This window comes from Pleurodeles waltl, chromosome 6 (assembly GCF_031143425.1).
Source record: "Pleurodeles waltl isolate 20211129_DDA chromosome 6, aPleWal1.hap1.20221129, whole genome shotgun sequence".
NCBI lineage: Eukaryota > Metazoa > Chordata > Amphibia > Caudata > Salamandridae > Pleurodeles > Pleurodeles waltl.
Window position 1 is genome coordinate 91,820,484 of NC_090445.1, and position 16,830 is coordinate 91,837,313.

Genomic DNA, 16,830 nt, shown 5'->3' on the forward strand with positions numbered 1-16,830 from the left:
GAGTGTTCCCAGACAGGTTGCTAGGTGTTAAGGCTACCACAGCTTATTTGGAATTGTCATCACTAGAAGTCACGGGAGCCACAGCATGATGACATTGGTCACTGGGAGACACTGCTGTCCAAGCATGTTCTCGTCAGTTTTTAGGTGTCACTGATAACAGCACGTACTGCGACTGGCCATCGATGTCGGGACATCGGGTGTCACTGCAGCGAGAGCACATACTCAGACCGGCCATTGGAAGGCGCTAGAGAACTGCGGTATGATCTCTTTTTATGACCCCCCCAACCAATGCCATCACCCAAATCACCACAGTATCGAGTATCCCCCGTTGATCTTTTTAATCAGAAGTCACAAAGTAAAAACATTAAAGACGCCTCTGGAATCCCCCACTGAGCCTGCAAATGCTGAGCGGATGCAATTGTTTAAATTTAGGCAAGAACCAATTCATTTAATACTCGATTCCTTCCAGACTTTTTCGTGGAATTTAGAAGAACTATCTGGCAGGAGTTTGGCAAACACTAAATTCCTTTGTTTAATATTGTCTTATACATTTCTGTACTCCCAATAGCACAAATTCACTCAATCATACTGTGCGTGCATCTCGGATGATCCAAAAAGTAATTTTCTTATAATATTTTCAATGACTATAGCAGGAAACCTCCCCGCCTGTGTTATACATTTCAATCATTTATTAAAAGATACAATATCACATTCCCTTCTCTAAAAGAAGTCTGCAGATGTACTAGTAGATGCTGCCAATTTGCTATGTTTAATAATGGACATAAGTCCTTAATGGCCAGAATAATTTACATTTCTTAATCCTAGTGCCCCTCGATGCCAAGAATAATGTATTTCTTACAGAATGTTTTGTTATTATACAAGTAAAAAGATACATTACCAAGACACAATATTGTGCACACATCAGTTACTTATACGTTAATGTTAGAGAAAACATTCTAGCTGCCAGCCGCATTATAATTCCTGAATATTAAAAAAAATACAAAGGTATAAGGATTTACAACATAAATGAAACACTTCTATAAAATTAAAATCGTGATTTGCAAGCTCTGGAGTATAGCTCAGGCTAATGTGTCAAATACAGAAAGAAATGCTGGTTTTAGAATACGCGAGTGCAACTGAGTTGTAAGGACAATGAATCACCTCTGAAGCAATTTGTGGCTAAATAACTATTAATTGCAGATCTGTTTTACAAGAGGAGGCATGGAAATGCTTCCTAAAAAAACAGAGGCAGAAGTGTAGAAATATCACTACAAGAAGAAGAAGAAGAAGAAGAAGATAGAATAACATGCATACAGTCAAGAGATGTTGGGGAGCCTTTTGCTTTGTGTTGGAGACAATACCAAATGCCAGTGGTGCGGTAAGTGACCCAAACAACAAAGGTGACAACAGGCACACCTGCCTAGCGCTGCGTAGATTTCAAAATCTGCAATCCATTTTTAATTTGCTATAATGAAGAAATACAGGTTCTGAGGTATTAACCCTTCCAAGAAAGACCTGAAACTCAATATGCTGACAACTAGCTGGAGAAACGCCCAATGTACTAAACTGAATGCCTTTTTGGTGCCTAAATGCACTGTTGTGGTTGGGATCCTAGCAGTCTCATTTGGATCAAGGATTTTCATTATGTTGTCAATGTTTGATTAGATTGGGAAAGACAGACCTTCATTCTGATAATGCCAAATGCAATAGTCAAAGCAACTAATTGTTGCTTTGGATCCTATTTGGCAATCCTCGTGGATTAAAGAAAATGGTGAATGCACATGATGTGTAAATGCACTTGTAACAGTACCTATTGCAATTATATTTAACTCACAGCAGAATAACTGGGATTCATTAAAACGTGCACACTGTTTGGATAACAGTGATATATGAACCTACAAACTCTAAAATGTATTCGTTTTTGGCTTTCATACAATTGTTCTCCTTTCTTTTAGCTTAACAGGGTTTTGTTTGGCTTTTTACCGCTCTAAATACGAACAGCATGGTCTCTCACTTCTGCTACAAATCCTGATATATTAAGCATAGCTGTTATCATGTGTTTAGACTTGAGTGTTTAATTTCCATTCATACAATTCAATGTACACCAAATATTTACCTTTCTGAAGTATAACAATCAGCGAGTCTCAGTTTTTAGATTGTCTTGACTAATTACCCAGACTCCTCTGAGAGGCTGTATGTTTTATCTCCAAACTACTCTTTTCTTCTCAAAGAGGTTAACACTGGTAATTTGAAGTACACATTGGTTAGGTGAGATTAATCATATGATGTACACTACTTCACAACGAGAATTGACAGCGACTGGATTATTATAAAACATGGTTAACACTTCTAGATGATGTTCTATATCTTACAGTGTAATTAGTTAATTTTCTTTATACTAACGGTACAAAGCCTCATTGAATATTTAATAAGAGCCTCAACATTATGGGCTCTATATAAGCTGATGAATAAGTCGTCACTTGAGATGAAAGAAATAACATATGCTGGAGCAAACATTACATGCATTGGGGATTACCCTTTAGGGGCTCTGCTCACTGTAGGCATCCCTGAACTTGTAATCTTTCATGAGTGCTCTAAACCTTAGCAATATTTTTTTATTTTGCCACAATTTGCTTCTGCAGCAGTTCTGTGAAATGGTACTGTAAAGCATCTTCGTAAATACCTCTCGTTTTAACCATCTTAGTACTTTCAAGGAAACGGCTAGGTACATTAAAAAGAAGCCAGGTTTATTATCACATATACTTCCACTGTCACATATGCCCCTGGGGGACTCATTATCTTTAATTATCGTAACCCAAGAATTTCTGTGCTTTACAACTGTGGCTTCTCCCAAGTGGTGGGCTTTGTGAGAACAATCTTAGTTGGAACCTTTTTGGTACTCTCAAAACATGCCCTCCCAATGTACAAAGAATATGTGGCTGTAAACCTACTAAATCATATTTGGACAAAGAAGTTATAATCAGATTCTTTTTAGGGTCGAGCCTGCGTTTGCATGTGCTCACGCATGCATATCGTAGCGAGACGCTTTAGTGTTTAGAAAAGGGCTCGGAGCCCTGTCGACGTCACGTCAGTGTTTTTGATTGGTTTGTGGGCTTGCCTAATATAATATGCATGCCTTCGACTAATGAAAGCAAGCAGATGTCATGCCTTTTCCGGTGGCTAGCCCTCCTCGAGCTCATCGACCAAGTACAGAAAACATGCGAGGTTCGTTGTTTTCTGTCCGGCTCGTGGACTACTTTTTCTCTAATTTACTAGCGCGATTTCGCTTGGCAGAAGTCAAGCGCTTTACATAGTTAATTGCACTTTTTCGGGTTACGTACATAAATGCACTTTTGCCGATACGTGAAAAGTCGGGTTAGGAGTTTACAACGCTATCAGCTCTAACATGAGCAAACGCGATTCCCGTTGCATTGCAAATGCTTGTTTTGTTTGCTGCTGTGATCAGTGACATCCAATGACTTTTTAATCCCATTTGTTAGACGCCCAGCTGATCCTTAACACGGTGTATTTTAATTTTAAAACTACCTGGTGTGTTTCTGCCCAATGCCTCATCTTAATGATGTAATCCTTTCTTGAAGTCCCACATATGACTGAAGACTGATAGCAGAAAATAAATTGACTCGAGGTTTTAAATAAATTGACTCTTGAGGTTTTACAACAGTTGGCAGTACCTTGTTCTGCAGTCGCTTAGCTCATTCTTCGACTGGCAGGGTAACTCCAGAGAATCCACAACTCCATTCCAGGTACGCTGAGCGGGATAAGGCACCTGCGGAGATGAAAAAAAGGAGGCATTCCATTGAACAAACGATCTGCTTGCCAAGCAACACTTTATAATCTTGAATCTATGTCCCACGGATGCCATATGTTTTGCACCATTAACAACTATGGCAAACACGCAAATCATCATAAACTCATCTGAACCTTCATAAAATTATCGTTCCACTCTGCACACTCCCTCCCTTCGTCATTGTTTGGAATGCAAATACAATTAAAATATATATATGTTTAATCCAACAAGGCAGTGTTTAACTTTGAACAGGGTCTACTTTTGAACACGGATATATTGTGTCAGGTGTCTTAATAACTGGAAAAATATATGATGGTCTGTGTATTGTTAATAAACCCATGTTACACAGATAGGCACATTTATTTTTAATTTAGGAACTAGATTTAGTATGGACCTAGCACCAAGAAGCAGCAGAGCGCTTTACAGAGCGCATATTTATTAGTGCGGGAGCATTTCAAACATGAGGCAGAGTATGCGGGGCAGGATTGCGGGGAGCGGGCGTCGGTTAAATCAGCGGTGGTGGCAACATTAAAATTAGGACACTGCCAGGAAGCGCACCATACACATTTACAGTATATATATATATATATATATATATATATATATATATATATATATATATAAAAAATTGTGCTTGGCTGAGACTCAAACTTTTTGACTGAGTGCAAAGGTCAGGATTGGAACCCATGTTCCAAGGTCAGAAGGTCAGCAACGTTGCCACTGAATTACACATACTTCCTCAAATCAACGATCACATTACAAGCGGTATTTCCCCTTCTACCATTAATTTACAGATTCCTCCAGAAATGCTTTAAACTCGGCCCTACGTCTTCTACACGTTTGCAGCAATGTAAAAATACTCAAACTGCGCTTGTCGTTTGACTTTTATATCCTGTAAATGTTTTTTGTAAGCTTTAAAGTTCAGATCGAAATACATTTTAAAAGACAAATTGCGGCTTGTTGTTTTATTATCCCTCTTGGGAATTAAAACATATTCTCCTTAGTTTTATAACTTTCAGAAAGTGAATTGAGCTCCAAATTCAAAGCATGTTTTCATGTCACGCGTCTTTCATTGTCCAGATACAGGAATCACAGTATATTTTCCATTAACTAACTGTTGGAATCCAAACCTCATTTTCGCATTTTCCTACTTTTATCCTAGTAACCCGACAGAATAGATATAAAACCAATAGTATTCTTTTCTCATTTAAAAAAAAACACACATTTCACTTCAAGTATCAACAAATATACATTTTACTCTCTGTAGTGGAAGGAGCAAAAGTGTGTCCTGAGATCTGGTGGTGTTCCTTTGTTAACTCCTCCACATACTTTCTAGCCTACATATAGGTGTGAAATGCACGGGAAAGCATTTACAAGTTGGCAGTGAAGAGGGTGGTATGAAATATGTGTAGCCCAATGTGAGAAATTGCCTTGTTGGGCAACAGTCCACAGAAGTAAACAGGTTTCCCTTGGGGGTCTATGGCTCACGTCTGGCCGCTGTGGCAAAACCACAAAGTACCCATGGAGAAAAAGCCGTGGTGTTCTGTGTCACAACACAACCAAACAACAATACAGTTAATTAATAAAAACACTAGTCCCACAACACTCTAGCTACATATGAATGATTGAATGAATTATAAAAAATGATAAAGCACATTGCTATCCAAACATTGCCCTGGAAATATGGAAGAAAGAAGAAAACAGCATGGGGAGAAACAGAAAGCCAGCATCCCTGGAAGAGTCATGCCGGGAGCTGCTTCTCAAAGCCAGTTATCGAGGGGGTGGCACGAACAGTGATTGGGAAAGAATTCCAGATCTTGCAGCATTAAGTGAGAAGAAGTGGCCACCAGAGCTGTTCCTTCTTAGAACAACCGAGAGAGCGAGACGGGGTCTAGGGTTTGAGACTGTGGCTACGATACTTAGTGAAAGTTTGATGGCAGTCTTTATATGTCAGACAGGGTGCCTTGAAGACCACCCATTTTATGAGGGGGTCTCTTAAGAAATGGCCGAGGGACTGGCGGCGAGGTAGTCTCCGCATGGATGTGACATACTGAATGACCTGGAGCTGGTGGAGTAGAAGATCTGGCCAGCCGAAATAGAGACAGTTGACATAGTTTGACCTACATGAAATGAGAGCCTGAACAACTGATGAAAAAGGTCAGAATGGGAGTCATTGATCATTCTCAGGATCCTGAAGCAGGAGGAAGCAGTACAGAACAGTTGACTAGAGGCTTAAAGGATGAATTGGAGTTTAAATAAAAACCTATGTTCTCGGAAGAATTAGCTTGTGTAGGGAGATGCCCGGTCAGAGGAAGACCAGACAGTGGGTTGGCAGCCATAAGAGAAAACCTCAGTCGGTCAATTTTAGACATTTGTTTTTGATTCAGGTGGCCACAGCTGACATGCATGTAGAGAACCATTTTTGTAAATATGTTAAATTGTGAGAGATGGAAATAATAATCTGGGTGCCATCAGCATTTGACATGATTTCAAACCCAAGTGTCCAAGCTACAGTTGGCATTGGGGCAATGTAAATGTTGAAAAGTGTACGGCTACTGGAGGAGGCCTGGGGGATCCCACATTGAACCTTAATTCAGGGGACTAAAAATGATACAAGTAGAATGGATTGGGACCTGTTAGTGGGGAAGCAAGCCAATCACTTTAACACCTTCAGGCATGTTCCAAATGTATACAGACGTCCGATAAGGATGAAATTGGAGACAATGTGGAAGGCCGCAGAGCAATCTAAGAGAACTAGAGGCATAAGGCCGCCTTTGTTGAGAATGGTCCAGATGTGTTCTGAGACAGCAAGCAAAGAGGTTTATGTGCTGAAATGAAGAAAGAATTCAGATTGTGTAATGTCCAGTTGATTACTGATTCCGAGGTAGGAGCAGAGCTGGCTGTGGATCTCCTTCTCTAATATTTCTCTAGGAAGGAATGAGATTGGCCTACTGTTGCTCAGAAATTGGGGTCTGGTGTATTTCCAACTAAATGGTACTTAAGAAGAGGAAAAGAAGTAATTGCAAAATTCCAAAATCACTGGAGAGATCCGTCAAGAGCTACTGCAAGGATATGCGGTGGTCCTGGAACGAGCGTTGAAGTTGATTTAAAGCCGGTCACTTAAGTTTTGATGGTATTAACAGATGAGGGGGAGGGAGAAGTCAGGCAACGAAGAACCAGATTTGCAGGAGGAGGGAAGATCTAGAATTTCTAGTGATTCAATAGAAGGATGATCCTTGAACCCTCATTTGTTTGTTTTGTTGTATTGTCTAAAAGGAAAGGACAGAGACTGTCACAAAGCGCTTGGAGAGGGGTTATAACACTGTCACAACATCCAGGGTTTAAGAGAGTTTTTGCATTACAGAATATGCCCCTTGCGGGTTTTTTAGCAGTTTCAATGAGTGAGGAGTCGTACTCTACATGAATGGTGAGAGTCCAGTGTTGGTATTTTTTAAATGTCTGCCCTATAGATTGCTTTAGAATCCGCATTAAAAGAGTTCTTTCCAATTGCATTTGGCCATTCTTAATTCTTCACATTACAAGAGAGCAGAGAGGTTGTTGCAGGCTTGATGAAGTTTTAAAACTTTTGAATTGTCTATAGTGGAAGATACCCACGTGTTAAAGATGGTGGCAGCAGAGGCGCTATCTGACTGGGAGTGGGAGGATGTTTAGTAAGGTCAAGCGAGAAGTTGTTGGAGTTGAATTTAGACCAAGTGCAAGTTAGACGTGGGTCAGAAGCAGTCACGGCTCACGGTGTTAAAGGGGGCGGGGAGGGACGGCGCGTGCGGGGGGTATCAGAAGCAGGGGGTGGCAAAGGGAGATAAAATATTAATAATTTTTTTTTACCTGAATAAACTTACCTGAACGTCGTGTCACGCCTCACCCCCCTCCTCTACTGGCTGCAGGCAGGCACAGGCTCCCAGCCTGCCATGCGGCCAATCCAGATGCTGCTCAGAGCAGCGTCAGGATTGGCTGGGAGCACCCAGTTTGGGCTCTCCCTGGCAGACTGGGAGCCTGTGCAGGCTCTCTCCAGCCGGCAACTGTGTTGCTGGGCTAGAGAGAGCCCTGTGTGCATGTGTGTTTGGTCGGCCCAAGATGGCTGGCCAAACACACATGCACTCTGAGGGGGGAGTGCTGAGCACTCCCCCTCACACTCGTCACCCCAGTGACCCCGCCCCTTTACAAGGAAACAATAATAAACAATGTTTATTATTGTTTCCTTGTAAAGGTTTTTGCAACTGCTGCTGCTGGCGGGGGGAGGGGGGAGCAATGCTCCTCCGCCCTCATGGAGGAGTCGCCCCTGGTCAGAAGGGATTCCTTTGTAAGTTACAGACTGAAGAACAGGAATAAGAAATGGTAGTGTCAAGCGATCAGTCCAGCGTAGTGGGAATGGAATACTTGCTACTAGGGATTCGACTTAGTTAACACTGGGTCAGGAGTACGCACAGCCCAATGAGTGTGGGTGAGGAGTTCTAGAGAGAGAGAGAGGTCTACAGTCTGAAGTGAAACAAATAAAGTCGAGCAAGAAGCAAAGATGCATCTAAGTATAATGGCTACACCTCTACTTAGTTTATGTGGTCGGTCTTTCCTACAGATGGAGTAGCCATGTGTTATTGAACAGACAACTTCAAGGGGAGGCGATTCAAGGAGCTACCTTTCCATTAAAAATAAAGTCAGGCTGATTATCAGCAATAAAATCACTGGGATCAAGTTGATGTTTAGATTAAGAATGTGTGCTGAGAAGACAACAATTCAGATTAGATGACTTTTTGCAGATAGGTCAAGTGGCCTATATTATAGCCTTGGAGTATTCTTGAGGGGTGAGCTGATGGGGAAGAGAACTTACATTTGCCGCAGGTGAGCGGAACTTCTAATAAAAGAGAAGGACACAGAAGACATGGACTACCTTGGGCATTGAGGGCTTGGAGGTCTGTAGATGAGCACCGACCAGGAGGCTCAGGATACAGCAAGGGGTTCTGCCATTTGGACAGGCAGTGGTGCATCTGCAGGGCGGATATACAGTTGTTAGTGTAACATTGCATGGCATGAGTGGTGGGTGTTTCTGATAGCAGGACCTTAAAGCACTGACCAGGAGCATGGCAACTAAGAACAAGCAGTTGCAATGCAATGGGTCTCGTGTTTGCTCGCGTTAGAACTATTAGCATTGTAAATTCCTAACTGGACTTTTCTTGCCACATAAATTGAAAATGAAAAGTGAAACAGTTGACATAAGCGGGACGATTTAAAGCACCACGGCCACAGTGAGCGCAAGAGTTATTGGCTCCCTGCGTGAAATTCTAAAAAGGATCGTGGCTGGCATGAAAGGCAAACTGAAACCGCAGGAGGGGCCATCAGACGTTTTAACAGGAGAAAGTGTGACGTAGTGTGATGGCCAACAAAAATGTTCACTTAGTGAAATCGCCTGGGAGGGAACTCAGCACACAAAGAGGGACATTTAACAAACTGCACTAATAAAAAATTAAGCATTTAAGACAAGCACAACAAAGGAAGAATAGAAGTAGTGGGCGTGGTTAAAAGCCCACAGAGAGATTACAACAGGCCAGAGCGCTTGCGCGCTCAACCCTAAAACCAGCGGGTGAGTAAAGTAAAATGTGAACTGGAATCCCGCCACTTCCTAAATAGCCTGCACGCTAAATTATTAGCAGAAAGTAGTAGGAAAGAAACAAAATTTAAATAATACTGTAACATAAGTGAACATAGAATTTTTTTTTTTAATTCTTCCAAAAAGGGCTTATATCGCCACACATGAAAAAGTTGTGGGAGGGTGTGAAGGCAAGATTTTAGTAAATAAATATTTAAAAAAATTAAAAGTAGTAGCCTTAATTTGGCCAAGCCGTGGACAAGATAGACTATGAGAAGCGCGACTGCTCACATTTTGGTTACCTACCCCTCCTGCCCCAGATCTACCTATGAGGCAAGAATCTACAACGCTTTCAAAACTGCAGCACTCTATGTACAAGTTTCAGGGTAAGTTGCACTGCTCAGCCCGTATAGTAAAGCGGTTTGGGGGCACCGCACAGTCACACAGGTCTGCTGTGCCCTTGCCAGCACCTCACTAGGCAAGGAGGGAATTCTCGCCCTCGCCACCGTCCCACACATCCGCAGAACAACCACCGGCGGCAGATCATTCTCGCACCTTGCCGCCAAGACATGGAACACTCTTCCCACCCATCTGCATCAGACCGAGGACCTCCTTACCTTCAGGAGACTTCAAGGCTTGGCTGTTCAAGCAGTAGCAGCCCCCCCACTCCCTTCAGTGCCTTGAGACCCTCACGGGTGAGTAGTGCGCTTTACAAATTCCCTGATTGATTGATTGAAGGACAAAGGGTCTCATACTAGCTTCACAGGATCTCTCGGATCCATTTGTGATCGCCTCAGGACAGGATTGTCAGACCCAAAGTAGTAGTTAAGTAACTTTTTTGTTGAACAGACATGGATGTGAAGCAAGAGCTGTTGGGTACCAATGCTGCTACGCAACGTCTTACAAATTAACTGCTAATTATGAAATGGTTACAGTTGCCACTGCTTGTTCTACTGGTAGCCTCGCTTACGTCCACACTACGACTCCCCTTTATCTGCTTTTAGTTACGGATATATTTTGAACGTCAATATTGTTTGAGACTAGTGTGCAGGAAAACATCCTGGACAGATGGTGTGATGTTTGGTCAAGGTTCAGACAGCCAGGGACCCAGGTATGTCCGATTACCCCCCAGCAAAAATAGCACAAACAAAAATGTCGGCATGTTTTTGTGTCTCTACATTCCTTTGGTGGCAAAATCCAGAGCAAATTCTTCAACTCCCATGCAATCCCAACCAATCAAATACAGAGGTGGGACCTCGGGACAATCTGCTTCTTACCACCCTGGAAGGCCGGAAGAGGAGTCACGTGGTCAGCGTTACAAAGATCGGGCCAAAATCAGCTCGTGCTTGCTCACAAGTGGGCATGCACGTTCACGCGAGAACAGTGATCTTTATGTGTTTGCAAAACTTACTATAAAAGCATTTGAAGATAGTGGGGGACAGGTTCAGAATTCTAGAATTCAGATAGTTGAAAGGGTGAGGTAGAGGAAGAGAGAATAATAAGGCCTTACCAATACCCCATTTATATTTTGTGGAGATATATAACTACACATTTTGGGCGGGAATTAACACCTTACACAATTTAGTAATAGAGATTTACTAGGTGTGGAAATGCCTCTGGTAAAACCAAATGCGCACATTTTCCATCTGCTCGAAGCTGCTGGTAATGCGCATGGGATACAGACTCGGGGTATCCCATGTAGAAATGTGCCTGGTAATTCTGGAACATGCATGTTACCTCCTATTCCGGGCTGAGGGGTGGAGGTTGTTGTCTAATTTCGGATAAAATAATACCACCCTCAGTTACAAACGAGCTCGTACAGGTGGCCAGACAGAGAAAAAAATATATATTATCAGGAGGGTTATCGATCATAAAACTTTATAGGTGCCCCAGAAGTATTTTTCAAGCACATAAAAATAAAAATGGGTAATCACGTGCACATACAAGCCTATCGATTTCCATCCTTCGTCACAGTCACCAGTTTGCTGCACCATGTCGAGAGCGCGCCCCAAACTCAAGCACCTTCATTCAACAAAGAGGGTGCCCAGGAAACAGTAGTGAATCAAAGCGCTTTCTACCCCTGTGAGGGATAAGAAGCGCTATTACACACATTCTGCAATACATAGAGAAACTCAAGGAATGGGATCATAAGGTTTAAAGAAACTACTTTGATTAATCATCAGCGCGATTGAAGGTATGGATGATGAGGACAGGAACTGACGCAAGGACGTATTGTATTGTAATAGTATTTATGTAGCGCTTACTACCGCTGACGAGGCGTTAAAGCGCTTTTCGGCGAGTAGCACGCTACTCCGGAACCCAAAAGGAATTAGTGGTGGATTAGATTATGAAATGTACTTCAAAACGAAACACTAAAAAGACACAATGCCTAAAACTATAGTTTTAGTGGAGGAAAGTTGAAGGCCCAAGAGGAAGAGTGGGCAAAAGCATAGGTCACTGGTGGAAAACAAGCATTGGCAATACCAACAGAGCTGGCTTACTACTGAAAGTGTCTCGTAATCAATGGTGAGTTTTAGCAATCAATAACTCATCATACCTGCACTCTGTCACTCCTCCTTGCACTCATGCACTTATTTATCCACACCCTAACTCATTTGGATTTATCCGCTCAGCCATCCACATCCGCAGAAACTCAACAAGCATATGAAAGATAAATGAAAACCATAAAAGTAGAAAAAAAGAAATAAATCTGCTGCCCAAATGTCGCAGGCATTAGCTTGCAATAAAAAAATAAGCAAATCAGGAAAGGCAGTAGGAATGATAGTGTGCAGGGTGCATACACAGTGTAAAACCAATCCTCCTTACAGGATCATATGCTTTAACATGTGCTTTTCGCAATACACAGGGCGTACCTTCTGTCTTTGCTGTGACTTCTTATAATAAGCCGATCAGACTTTGGCTATGACTTTTCCCACATAACTAATCAAGTCTATTGCCGTCATCACTGGTTTGTCAGCATAACCAACGCAGGCCCACCATATTGAGCATAAGATCTTTCACAAGGCAACCGTCAGAAAGATAATCACAAAATTTCGAGTATGTATAATGTACATTTGACAAAATTATAAAATAATCAAGTATTATCACAGTGCAAGTCTTCTACTTCGAGGGCTTGCTAGAACGAGTAACACCAAAACCATTGCCTTCTGCTGTACTTTGTCAGCTTTTGTGTAACAAAATCCCTGCCTACAGACTTTTCCACAGTGTAATAACAACCCACTCTTAAAGGCCTACTGCTTTCAAGAGATACTTTTCACAATAAATCAGGCCTATGGCTTTTGTTTTAACATTTCATAACAAACCGATGAGCCTTGACCATCGGATTTTCACCATCACCATCTCAGGCCTACTGTAATGAGACCAAGCATTCCCACAGGGCAAAGGCACTCTTTTTCAGTGGAAGTACACACTTTCTGCCCAGTCAAAAGTTGTAGACAGTACTATGAACAGGTCAAGCGAATCTAAACCCCTTCTCGGTTAAGCTTCCTAAAGCTCTTTTTCTGGTGATCACATAAGGTTAATGAACAGTAGATCTATCAAGCCAGACCTAAAGACAGAAAAGAGACGCAAGAATCTGTGTACTTTTCTACTAAAGTACATTTTATTTATTTTATTACTGGAATAATTTGCCCGGCATGACATTCAATATAACCGGAAATTTTCCATGCACCGCATTCATCAGGAACATTTTGCCAGCACCCCATCTGCCAGAGATGCTGTCCATCAGCAGCACATATATCTAAATGAATAGGGCCTTCTGTCAGAGACTGGCTGTTCTCTTCACGTCGACCCGCGCACGACCCCTCCAAGCTACATGTGCAAGATCTTACAAAGGTGGTAACCAGAGTACGCACTTTAGTTTATTTTACCCGTATCAGCCATGAATAAAGCAGCTGATGCCAGCACAGGCCCGCTGGCGCACTCCACTCAGGGAGGAGGATTCCAAAACCACACGTCTGCCTTCCCCGCACGCACTCTGCCTCCTCCCACAAAGCCACCCTCCACAGGCGGGCTGGCCTATAGACACGGCCAATGGTGTTTTACAATTCTGCTGCTTTTTTTTTTGCATAATTATGGATCTGCTGCATTTGCCACACAATCCAACATCTGCTGCTTAGTCTGCTGATTTTAACAAAAAATTGTGTTTCTAGCTCAAACAAATCAAAAGTTACAAAATAACTGGTAATGTGTTTGAGCGCCATGGAAGGCCCTTTGCACGGGACGTCTTTCAGTTGCTTATTTTCAATACTGATTTTTAAACCAGTACAAATTAAGTGAAATATTTGTCCAGACAGTATTACCAAGGGGGAATAAGCAGGGCAGCAGCTTGGTCATTAAAACTGGTGGGGGGGGGCCTATGTGAGCTCCGGCTTTCCTGACAATCACGCTGGTATACAATATTAAAATACATTATATGACAAATCGGGTGCATGAGAGGGGCTTAAGAGGTAGTGGAAAGGGAGAGGTATGCGCATTGGTAGATGTAGTGAGAGAAATACAATATTTTGTAAAATAAGGAACGTTTTTAGGGCTTTCAAAATGGAGATGACAGAGTGTGTGAGTTTTTGTCAGCGTGTGCGTGCATTAATCCCAAGTGATATCTGTCAAACACATCACCATATCTGACTGAAAGCTACTGTACGCAAATATTCATCAGAAAATACATTTATTGGGGGGAGGGGTGTTACATCCCTAACACCCTTCTAAAACCAGGCCCCTGGTAATACTATCAAGAAAGAACCGCATCATGCCACTAATTTAACTTTTTTTTTTTTTTGCAGCATGATTTAGTCAAGCCTGCTGCACAATTTGGTGTTCCTCTGCCGCATAATTCCAGTGCCCCTGCCTGTAGGGAAACCGGTGGCTACTTCGAACAGGGTGGAGGTACTGCCTTATGGGGTGGAAGTATTTCAATGGTCCAGTGAAGGGGGGTTGGGGCAGAGTAAGTTGGTTGACTGACACAGACCTTGCACAGTCTAAGAAACTGAGTGAAAAAATAATTTTGAGAAATTTGGAAATGTTTGCAAATATATTTGCAGATAAAAAAACTTCAAATGCAGTTTTTGAAAAAATAAAAAAGGACTGCAAAATCACTTTCACAACAAATAGAGTTCGATTTTACTGACTTCGATGGAAAAATCTGTAAAAACGAATTTCAGCAGAATAAGTTCCCATTAACCCCTTGTAAATTTTTTCTACAGGCTTATGTGCAATTACTTTAAGCTACAATGAATTTCGACGGCTTCCTCCAACACGGGCTACAGGCAATGGACTCTACCCCATCCCTCCCGGCCTCAGAAAGCACCGATCTGTAGGGAATTATCAGGATGCCTCTATTCGCCCACAGCATCTCCTCTCCGGAGTCAACCCTGAAAACGTACAGCTAAAACAGGGGTGAAGAATAAACACAGAAAAAAACATTTAACTTGTTTTTACTTGGCACTTAATACCCAACATCTGCTGTTTGTAAGCAAAGGGTGTTGCTATAATCCAATTTAATGGCACTGCGTTAGCAGGCCCCTCTCCCCGGGAGAATATTTCGGCTGATCTCTGCTGTTTGGGGACACCTTCTGCTGCCGCACTTTCTAGGGCGTCTTAATTAACGCAATGTTTTGCTGAAGTTACCGAAAAAAAATGCTGGAAATTAGATGCCTCAGCTGGCAAAACCAGCTTCGACAGGGAAGGTTGTGCCCTTGAAATGGGATCCACGTAGTCCAAGAAGGCACAAAATGCGCCCTGTGCCTACAAATGCAGCTGTGCTATCTGTAATTGAAAGTATAGAGGGGTGCATGGGTTTACAAGTGTCACAGCAGAACCTGACATAGATAAGCACAGGTAAAACCATTCGGTCACGCCTGTGCCTGTAACAAACAAGGACAAAATTATTGCCGTTGCCAATGTTTGTTTCCTGTGACGTTGTGCATAGTGGGGGGGGAGCGTAATCGAAGATGGCTGCTTGTGCATCAGCACGCGTGTGCACGCACAGATTGCCATCTTGGAATGTGGTTTATTTTACTTAATGAGGAAACTGTTCCAAGATGGACCCAAACATGTACATGCGTGGACCACCATCATGTAATGGTTTTTATCATAAGGAAAAAAATCCAAGATGGCCACGGGTGCTTACTCCTTCTCACAGGGGAGCCTGTACAAGGAGAAGGAATCAATGGACTCCAGTTTCTTTGTTTTTCCCCCACTCATTAGGGGTGAGCGCTCCGTCCCTCTTCTAATCTCTCTGTAGGGGGATTTTAACCACGCCCATGTTACGTCAGTCACTTTCATTGGTTTGTGGGCTTGCCTTTTAAAATCCGCTTGTTTTCATTCGTGAAAGGCATGCATACGTCATGCCTTTTCCAGTGTTTAGTCCTCCTCAAGGGCACCGGTAAACTACTGGAAACATACGAGGCTCCATGTTTTCTGTATGGTTTCTGGACTACTTTTTTGCTTTATTTTGCAGCGCGAACGCAATCGGGTTTTACACAGTGCGGTTGCGCCTGTTTGTTTTTTTTCTTCATTTAATGTGGCAAATAAAGACCAGTTAGGAGTTTACAATGCTAATAGCTATAACTCGACGTAATGCGAGACCCGTTGCATTGCAAATGCTTGTTTTTACTGTTGATGTGCTGAGCTGCGCTTTAGATTCAACCACACCCATGGCCATGCCCCTTTGATGGTGGGCTTTTTAAACAGCCTGAGAGCGCGTCAGTGCAGATTAGAAATAGATGGACATTAAGAACCTGGTGCTGATTCCTTTCCCTGTAGATACTTTGGTGTCATTGTTAGGAGGTGCCTGGCTCCTACTCTGATCTTGGGTAGCATATTGCCAGGGTGGAATCCCAATTACTTTTAGTTTATGTTTTTACCTTTCTCACTATTATTTTAATTTGCCTTTTGGTTCCAGTATACGCTTTCTCAATGGGGAACCTGTGGGAGGAACAGGAGTCACTAGACTCACGTTGATGTTTTACTTTTCCCACTTGTTTTTATTGTTGACGCGCTGAGCCACATTTCAGATTCAGCCACGCCCCTTGGATGGCAGGCTTCATAAACAGCCTGAAAGCATGTCTGTGCAGCGGGCGCACAGCTGGCACATCGAAGTCGCGCCAAAGTCAAGTCCATCGGCGCTGGTCCGTGCCCAGACATCACCTAGTGTCCAGAACTCTGGTCCAGTTACTCCCCAGCCACCGCTGAGATCAGACTGCTCAAAGGAGAAGTGTCTTTCCTTCAATAAGTTAGGTAAGGAAACCTTATGTTATCCCATGGATTGCAGTGGTGCATTAGGTAATGGTAAAATATGACGCAATAGCTGTAACTTCACTTTAGCCGGTAACTGGGTTAATGGTAATCTTCCCACCTGTAGCAAAAAAGTGGATACCGCCAGTTTGATGGTCACAGAAAA

The 16,830-nt window shown here is 42.6% G+C and overlaps 1 protein-coding gene across 1 annotated transcript in view; it reads right to left on the reverse strand.

Moving 5' to 3' along the window:
* The window catches only part of THRA (thyroid hormone receptor alpha), a 678,981-nt gene that overhangs the window by 570,501 nt on the left and 91,650 nt on the right, over nucleotides 1-16,830 (reverse strand). The window contains exon 2 of the mRNA XM_069237417.1: nucleotides 3,693-3,787. The gene's annotated coding sequence lies outside the window, so the exon portion shown is untranslated. The remainder of the gene's footprint in view (nucleotides 1-3,692; nucleotides 3,788-16,830) is intronic.